Below are 7,855 nucleotides of genomic sequence, written 5' to 3'. Positions count from 1 at the left end.
CCAAGACTATATTCGTCAGGCGTGTCTCTGACTTTTATCCTTAAGATTACATCAATAGGGCCTAAGTTTAATCTCAAAATTCTCATTTAGCATGGTTTTAGTGGTATTAACAAAAGCACCGTTACTGTCTAATATGAGCATATCATCAACATGCAGGCATACAGTAACATAAGCACCATCCTCATATTTAATGTAAACAAATTTATCAGATTTATTAACCTTAAACCACTAGATATCCTTACATGATCAAATTTTTCATGCCTCTGCTTAGGTGCTTGTTTCAAACCATATATAAGTTTAATCAATTTACATAGTTTGTTCTCACAACAAAAACCTTTAGGTTGGTACATATAAATTTCTACATTCAATTCACAATTGCAGTCTTAACATCCATCTGATATATATATTCAAATCATGAATTTAAGCAATAGTAGTCATCATCCTAACAGAAGTGATTCCAGTGATAGGTGAATTAGTGTCAAAGAAATCTATTCCTTATTTTTTGGTTATATCCTCTATCTATAACTAGATTTGTGTTTCTCTACAGTTTCATCTTTACCAAGGTTTCCTTTTAAAGACTATTTAGGAGAACACATATCTTCCTTACTGGTTCAGTGTTCAGACTCTACCATAAGTGTCACAAATATGGGGCTAAATCTTGTCTCAGTTCTTGTTAGAGCATTACTCGGTCGAACTCGCATGCGTTGCTATCTCAAGTATGTTTGTCAATGTTAGTGATCAAAACTATAAGTCTTGATTTCTAGTATACTATAGCTAAGTTTCGGACTAGGATAAAAAGTTTAGTTGAGCTCAAGGACTTCATGGAGATTGATCATACAAGAAGAAGAAATACTAAAGGAACCGGTGGAACTTCTCGACAAAAAGGTATGTGAAGACTTGAACTTATCTGTCACTCAAAAGTATATCTACTCTGTCTCCTACTTCTTGAGACAAAAAGTCGTATGCTATATATAGACTTAGATTATACACATTTGGTATTTCAAGCCGAGTATACCTCGCTTATCTATATCTCGAAATATGTGTTGGTAAGCGTTGCGCTTCGACCATGTTTATCTTTACCTAGTAACGAAAGTCATGATATGTTTCAATCACTTTGAAAATTGCTTTGACGAGTAATGGTGTAACAACTGTATAACGTCCTCTAAGAATGTTTCAATGGTTGGAATGAGAGTTTATATTACATAACCAATGATGGACATAAGTATTGTTGTGGAAACACATATGTGCATAAGTCCTATCCCTTGAACCAAAGTTTGCGAACTTTGTTGATCAAGAGAAACCAGAATAATGACTTGTTGTCAAGTACGCGAGCTGCCGAATTTCTCATCCCGAGAAATTCTGCTGGAGTTAACAAACTTTTTGCGTGAGTACCAGTCCGCGAACCCAGTCCACGAACCAGAGGAAAGTCTTTTCCAAGATTTTCGGCTGGAGTTTGTAAACTATGCCCGGTTGCTTAAGCCCGCGAACCTAGTATGCGAACTTAAGAAGGTATAATCTGAAGATGATTTCTGAACGTCAACTTATAAAGACTAAGGAATGCAATTTTCAAACTGTGGCTATAAAGTTCATAAACCGATTCGAGAGAATCAAATCATCTGTGCTTTAATTGTGTCTTGTGTAGTACATAAGATTTCCTTGCAATTGAACAACTCTCTAACTAGTTCATTTGAAGTCATTTGAACTAGTCATGGTGAAGAAGAATATGGTTGGTATGAAAATCTCACATGACTAACCTTTTGGTTAACTATTGTTGAACCAACAAATGTACACGTTTGGGTACGGTTAGCAAACCTAGAAGCATGCATTTCATTTGTGTATAACAAGCTAAGTTTTCGATCTAACGGTTGAGAAATATTAGCTTGAATCTAAATCAGGTTTTCATCCAACGATGGATATTGTTTGCTCTGTGACCAAGGATAAACCCTGATTTGAAAGACTATATAAAGGAGACATCTAGTATTGTGCAAAACTAATCCCCACACTTCACGTGTGATACTAATTTGCGTGCTAGAGTCGATTCTCCTTTAACCTTTGGTTTTCTTCTTCTAAAACCAGGTTAATGACTTAAAAATATTTCATTGAGATTGTGAAGCCATACCGATACTACTTTTATCGTAGTTGTGTGATCTGATCTTGCATCTTCTATCATACTAGTACAATCAGATTTATATGCTTGATATTGATATCTACGATAGGAAAGATTTAAAAAGTAATCACAAACATGTTCGTCTCATTGTTTGTTATTCCGCAACATCTTGTTCCGCTATCATACGATTAAGATTGTTGTGAGGTGATTGATAACTCTAGGCTGTTCTTCGGGAATATAAAACCGGATTATCAATTGGTTCTTGTTCACCTTGATTATTATCAAAAGACGGAACAAAAACTTTAGGGTTTTTCTGTGGGAGACAGATTGATCCTTTGATAGACTTGTCTGTGTGAGAAAGATTTTTTTATTGTCAAATCCTACGATTTTGGGTCGTAGAAACTCTTAGTTGTGGGTGAGATCATCTAAGGGAATCAAGTGCGCAGTATCCTGCTGGGATGAGAGGCGTAAGGAGTACAACTGTACCTTGGATTAGTGGGAGACTGATTGGGGTTCAACTATAGTCCAGTCCGAAGTTAGCTTGGAGTAGGCTAGTTTCTGTAGCGGCTGAATACAATGTATATTCAATCTGGACTAGGTCCCGGGGTCTTTCTGCATTTGCGGTTTCCTCGTTAACAAAATTTATGGTGTCTGTGTTATTTCAGTTTCCGCATTATATTGTTTTATCTTTACAATTGAAATAATACAGGTTGTGCGTTAGATCATCAATTAGAGTAATCCAACCTTTGGTTGTTGATTGTCATTGATTGATTCTTGGATATTGGTCTTTCGTACCATCCATGTTATTCCTTGTATTTGATTAGTACTCGCAGTTTCTGTTTGAGGAAATCAAATCAAGAGAGAGAGATATAAACTCGTTGATGTACTTTTAATTGATCGAGTCTTGTTGATTGTCTTAAAAGTATATTCGAGTTTGTCCATACAGATTGCTAAGCGAAATATTCGGTGGTGTTTTGAGACCCCCACTTTTCAATTGGTATCAGAGTAGGCAAACACCTTAAACCTCATAAGTTTGTGTTTGTCCGATCCTCAAAAGTCTATCCCTATGGGAAATCTTTTTGGCAGGTTTTCTTATGGCATCTGTAACGCACACCAGAGTTCCTTGAAGATTGTTCGGAGATTATCACACCTCATTCCTATGGGTGCACGTGATAATCTTATACCATCTAGCATGTCAGAAAATCTAGATGTGAAGAAACGATCTAAGGAAAAGAATAAAAAGAATTGTCAAATAAAACATGGTCAACGCTCAAGGGTATGGACTCTCATAAGAATTACTCTTAATCTCTTTGAGAAATACTACCATAAAGGTTCCATTGACAATGAGCTGTTTAGAGCGTTTGAAAGTGTTTTGCAATTCTTAGAAAAGCTTAATTCCATAGAGAATTTGAATTGTTCTGACAAGAGTTTTTTGCCTGTCAAATCATTTTCTAATGATGCACAAACTGTTCTCAACACCGATTCATGAGAAACCAATAAAAAGGATTCGTATGAATTAGGCAGAGGAACCATTTGTCAGAAAAGGTCATCTCTTTGTCATAAGAAAAAGAACCCACACGACTCTAAGTATTATCATTACGATTATACTCCTGACTCTGGGTACAAATATCAACCAGAAAAATTGCATGGAAATTCTATGCAGTTTCCAACACCTGATTTCAGGATTGGATCTACCCCATTTGTATATATCTTGAAATGGGGCAAGTAACAGGTTGATTTTTTTTGTTTTAATCTCTTTTTTCTTATGTTTTTGTGATAAGAGCTTTTCAGTAGGTACTCTTCCTCCTGTTGGTTGTACTTTTAAAATCCTACTCCTCAAATGGGTCACGGTTCGTGCACGGGTCAAAGCCCATGCAGGGTATATAGAAGAAGTTCGCGTACGTCTTCATCATCTTAAACAATCCGCGTACATGAACCTCTAGGGTTTTATTGCTTTCCTCCATTAAAGCTTCTTTGGAGAAATTAAAAGGAAGGGTGTTCAAGATTCACTCCAAGTAAGTAAATTTCTTTTGGTCCTTTCATATTTCTAGATCTATGATGAATCCTAGAAGCATAAAAAGGAGTTCTAAAATCTCAAAATCCTCTAGATTGAATTCTCTTTGTGTCCAAAACTCTCTTAGAATTAGGTTTGTGGATGATTCTTGTGATAGAATGTTTGATAAGATTGCTTCAAAAGGTTTCATTCTAGAAAATAAATTGTATTTCTCTAGTGGGCATGAAGAGGATTTGGTGTGCTTTAGAAAAATTCAATCTTGGAAATATCCTTGATGGTCTTGGTCAAGGATTTGATTCTATTACAAGGATTTTCTATGCCAACATTTATGATGTTTATTACAACAAGATGGAGTTCAAATCCATGATTGGTAGAGAAAGGTTTCTTGTTGATAGAGAATTAATTTCAAGGATTACCAAAATCTCGTTGGGGAACGTACGGCTTCCTATACCAAGTGATGGACGTCCATCATGTGATGATATCTCAGTTGGGCTTTGTGGCAAGAAGGTCGTTTAGAGTCAAGGAAAGTTCCATACTCATGATCTTAGTATTGCATTGATGGCTTTTGGAAAACTTGGTATCACCAATCTTTGTCCCTCCACAATTGAATATTCTTGGTGGAGTCATGAGTTTGCAGAATTGGTCTATTTCCTTGAATCGGGTATTCCAAGTCTCGATATTTGTGGTTTTATTATCTTTCAAATGATTTCGATGACTTCACACGTCAATATGTTAGGGTACCGTTGCTTGATTAGTCAAATTTTCCGTGATCGTGGGTTTGATTCAATAGGAAACTCTATTGGGGTCCCCAAACCGGTTCGTCCGTGTACCTTTAGGCGCATAAGGGAAGATGCTTGCAAGCGACAAAGAATTGCTTCTCTTGATTTTAGATACCCTACTACCATAAGCCTTCTTCAAAAAATTCACAAAGGTGTGTGTAAGGTTGATTTAAGAGTAAAGTGTGTTCAAGAACAATTGTCCTTGATTGCAACAAAGTTTCCCGAGCTCAAGGAAGATTTGAACGCAATTCAAGCATCTTGGAGTATCTCTGATGACGAAGAAGATGAGTAATTCATGTTCTTATTGTTGCCTAGTATGTCTTCTTTTTGATTTAGTTGGAAGAATAACTAGTGCTTGAATATCAATGATTTTGACTACACATAGCTATTATTTTTTCATCTTCTTGTTCGTTTTAGGTTTATTGGTTTAAATTCTAAAAATATTTGGAGGATGATGGTTTGTAGTATTTAATCTTTATGATTTGTTATATTGCAATTTGTTATGGGATATTGGTGTTTACGTCCGTGAACTATGTTGTCCCATATTTTGTCAAAAGTAAAGTCGTTCATGATCGGTATTCATGTATTGATTTAAAGATGAATAGACTTTTGACATATACAAAAGTTAAGCCTATATTGTCAATTCTTTGATGGAAGATAGGTTAAAATCTTTTGTGTTCAAGGATTAAGTCTATTAAATATCTTTATGCAAATAGTGATGGAAGATATAATGAATCCTTGTGTATTCCACAGTATTCTACAGTATTGATCTTCATTGATCCATATTTTATGTAATACTGTGAGGCTCCGTAATATGTCTTATGTTGAGCACGATACAACCAAGTTGATTATTTTTTGATTAGCTTTGTTGGTTGTTCCGCAAGGTACTTTATGTTGAGCATTCTTGAACTAAATTAATCATCTTGTTTGGTTATTTAGTTATTGCTCCATAAGTATTTTTATGTCAAGCAAAACAAATGACAATTAAATTGATTGCTTTTGTAATTAGTTTAGTTGTGTATTCCAATTAGATTAATTATGGGTTCTCTTGTAATTAATCTAGTTGAGTATTTTCATACTCCGTAAGATTCCTCTTATATTGAGTATATGAACGACTGTCCTATTCATATTCTAATGGTTATGTTAGTCATATGCTCCGTAAGTTCGCTTATGTCGAGCATAATCAATTAAGTTGATCACTTTTGTGTTTAATTTGATTGCGTATTCCGATTAAATTAATCATGGGTTTACTTGTGATTAATTAGATAGAGTTTTTGGATATAGAAAATCATTCTCATGGTTTTTGTTGTCCAATCAAAATCCTTCTTTTCTTTTGAAATTAAGGTCGCTGTTGTTGTTCCCTTGGGAATGACATGGAGAGTTATTTTGAACTTGTGCTTAATGGTCATATCTTGAAGGGTGTGCGGATGTGGAATTTTAAAGGGGTTATCTTGTATCTTTAAACTCCTTGATGAATACTATTAGCTTCGGCTATATGATTGCATCTAAATTAGATGGTATGTATTTTCTTTTAGTCTTTAAATGTCTCTTACGGAAATTTCATTATGATCCCGTTCTTGTACCTTTGCCAATTTTATTGACAAAAAGGGGGAGAATTAATATGTAGTTCACACTACAAATACATATGGTTTTCGGATCATTGTGTAAGGGGGAGTGGTTTCCATGTGAGATGGAGTATTTACTAAGGGGGAGTGATACATATCACCATAGTATTATTGTTGAAGTTGTGATACAATTGCACTTTGACACTGTGTAATAATACTATGACACTGTATAACAATGATCGAGACCGATGCTTTCACATTGTTATAGCTACGGATCTTCAACAACGGTGATGCTAAACTTACAACCTTTGGGATCATTAGAGTACTTGGAAGTGACGAAGATTTCGAGGAATGTTGAAGATTAGACATGTGGAATAGGAGATACTAACGTTTCTTTATCTTTTTTGTATTCCATATGTATTGATAGTTTTGTCACTAAAATTGACAAAGGGGGAGATTGTTAGAGCATTGCTCGGTCTAACTCGCATGCGTTGCTATCTCAAGCATGTTTGTCAATGTTAGTGATCAAAACTATAAGTCTTGATTTCTAGTACATTATAGCTAAGTCTCGGACTAGGATATAAAGTGCAGTTGAGCTCAAGGACTTCATGGCGATTCATCATACAAGAAGAAGAACTACTCAAGGAACCGGTGGAACTTCTCGACAAAAAGGTGATGTGATTTGTAGATAGTGGTAAAAGTGGTTCGATTCTCAGACTTGTGAAGGATATTAATTAGACTTAAATTCTAATACTAAAATAGAAAACTCACTAAAAATTATAGCAAACTCAATCAAAGATGATATCAATACTAAAAGAAACACTGAGGCTAAGATTCCACTATTTTCCAAGTTCAAAGTGATTAAATCAATACTTATATTTGTGCAATTTTCTTGTTTAATTTGATTTTAAAATATTGCAACAAGTAGATTTTCAAAAGTAATAATTGTAAATACCAAGTATAAGCATCAAAAGTCTTAAAACTAAGCATACTCCATCAAAATAGATCACAATCACTCAAATAAAAATCATATTCAATAATAGTTCAAGGCAAATAATCATGTAATTATTGCAAATAAAAAGATAAAATAGAATATACCACTTTTTGTTGGAAAAATAGCTTCCTCTATCGCCTCAACAATGGGGTTTAGCTCCTCATATTAATCATGATCTCAAAATATGTGTTTGTTGCTCAAAAGATGATTAAAAGAGTGAAAAGTAATAACACATACTGTTTGCAACAGTGTATTGGTGTTGCAAAACAGCTGTTACAATGGAACTGTTACAGAAAAACTGTTGCTTTGTCGCTGATTTTAAGACCCTAGAATAATACTGCCCTGAACAGCTTAATGTTCTTCAGCTGTTAAACAACGACACTTTTCTGCGACTGT

This window comes from Papaver somniferum, unplaced genomic scaffold, assembly GCF_003573695.1.
Source record: "Papaver somniferum cultivar HN1 unplaced genomic scaffold, ASM357369v1 unplaced-scaffold_133, whole genome shotgun sequence".
NCBI classification, from domain to species: Eukaryota; Viridiplantae; Streptophyta; class Magnoliopsida; order Ranunculales; family Papaveraceae; genus Papaver; species Papaver somniferum.
The sequence above is the reverse complement of the archived record's forward strand: the minus strand, read 5'-3'. Positions refer to the sequence as shown.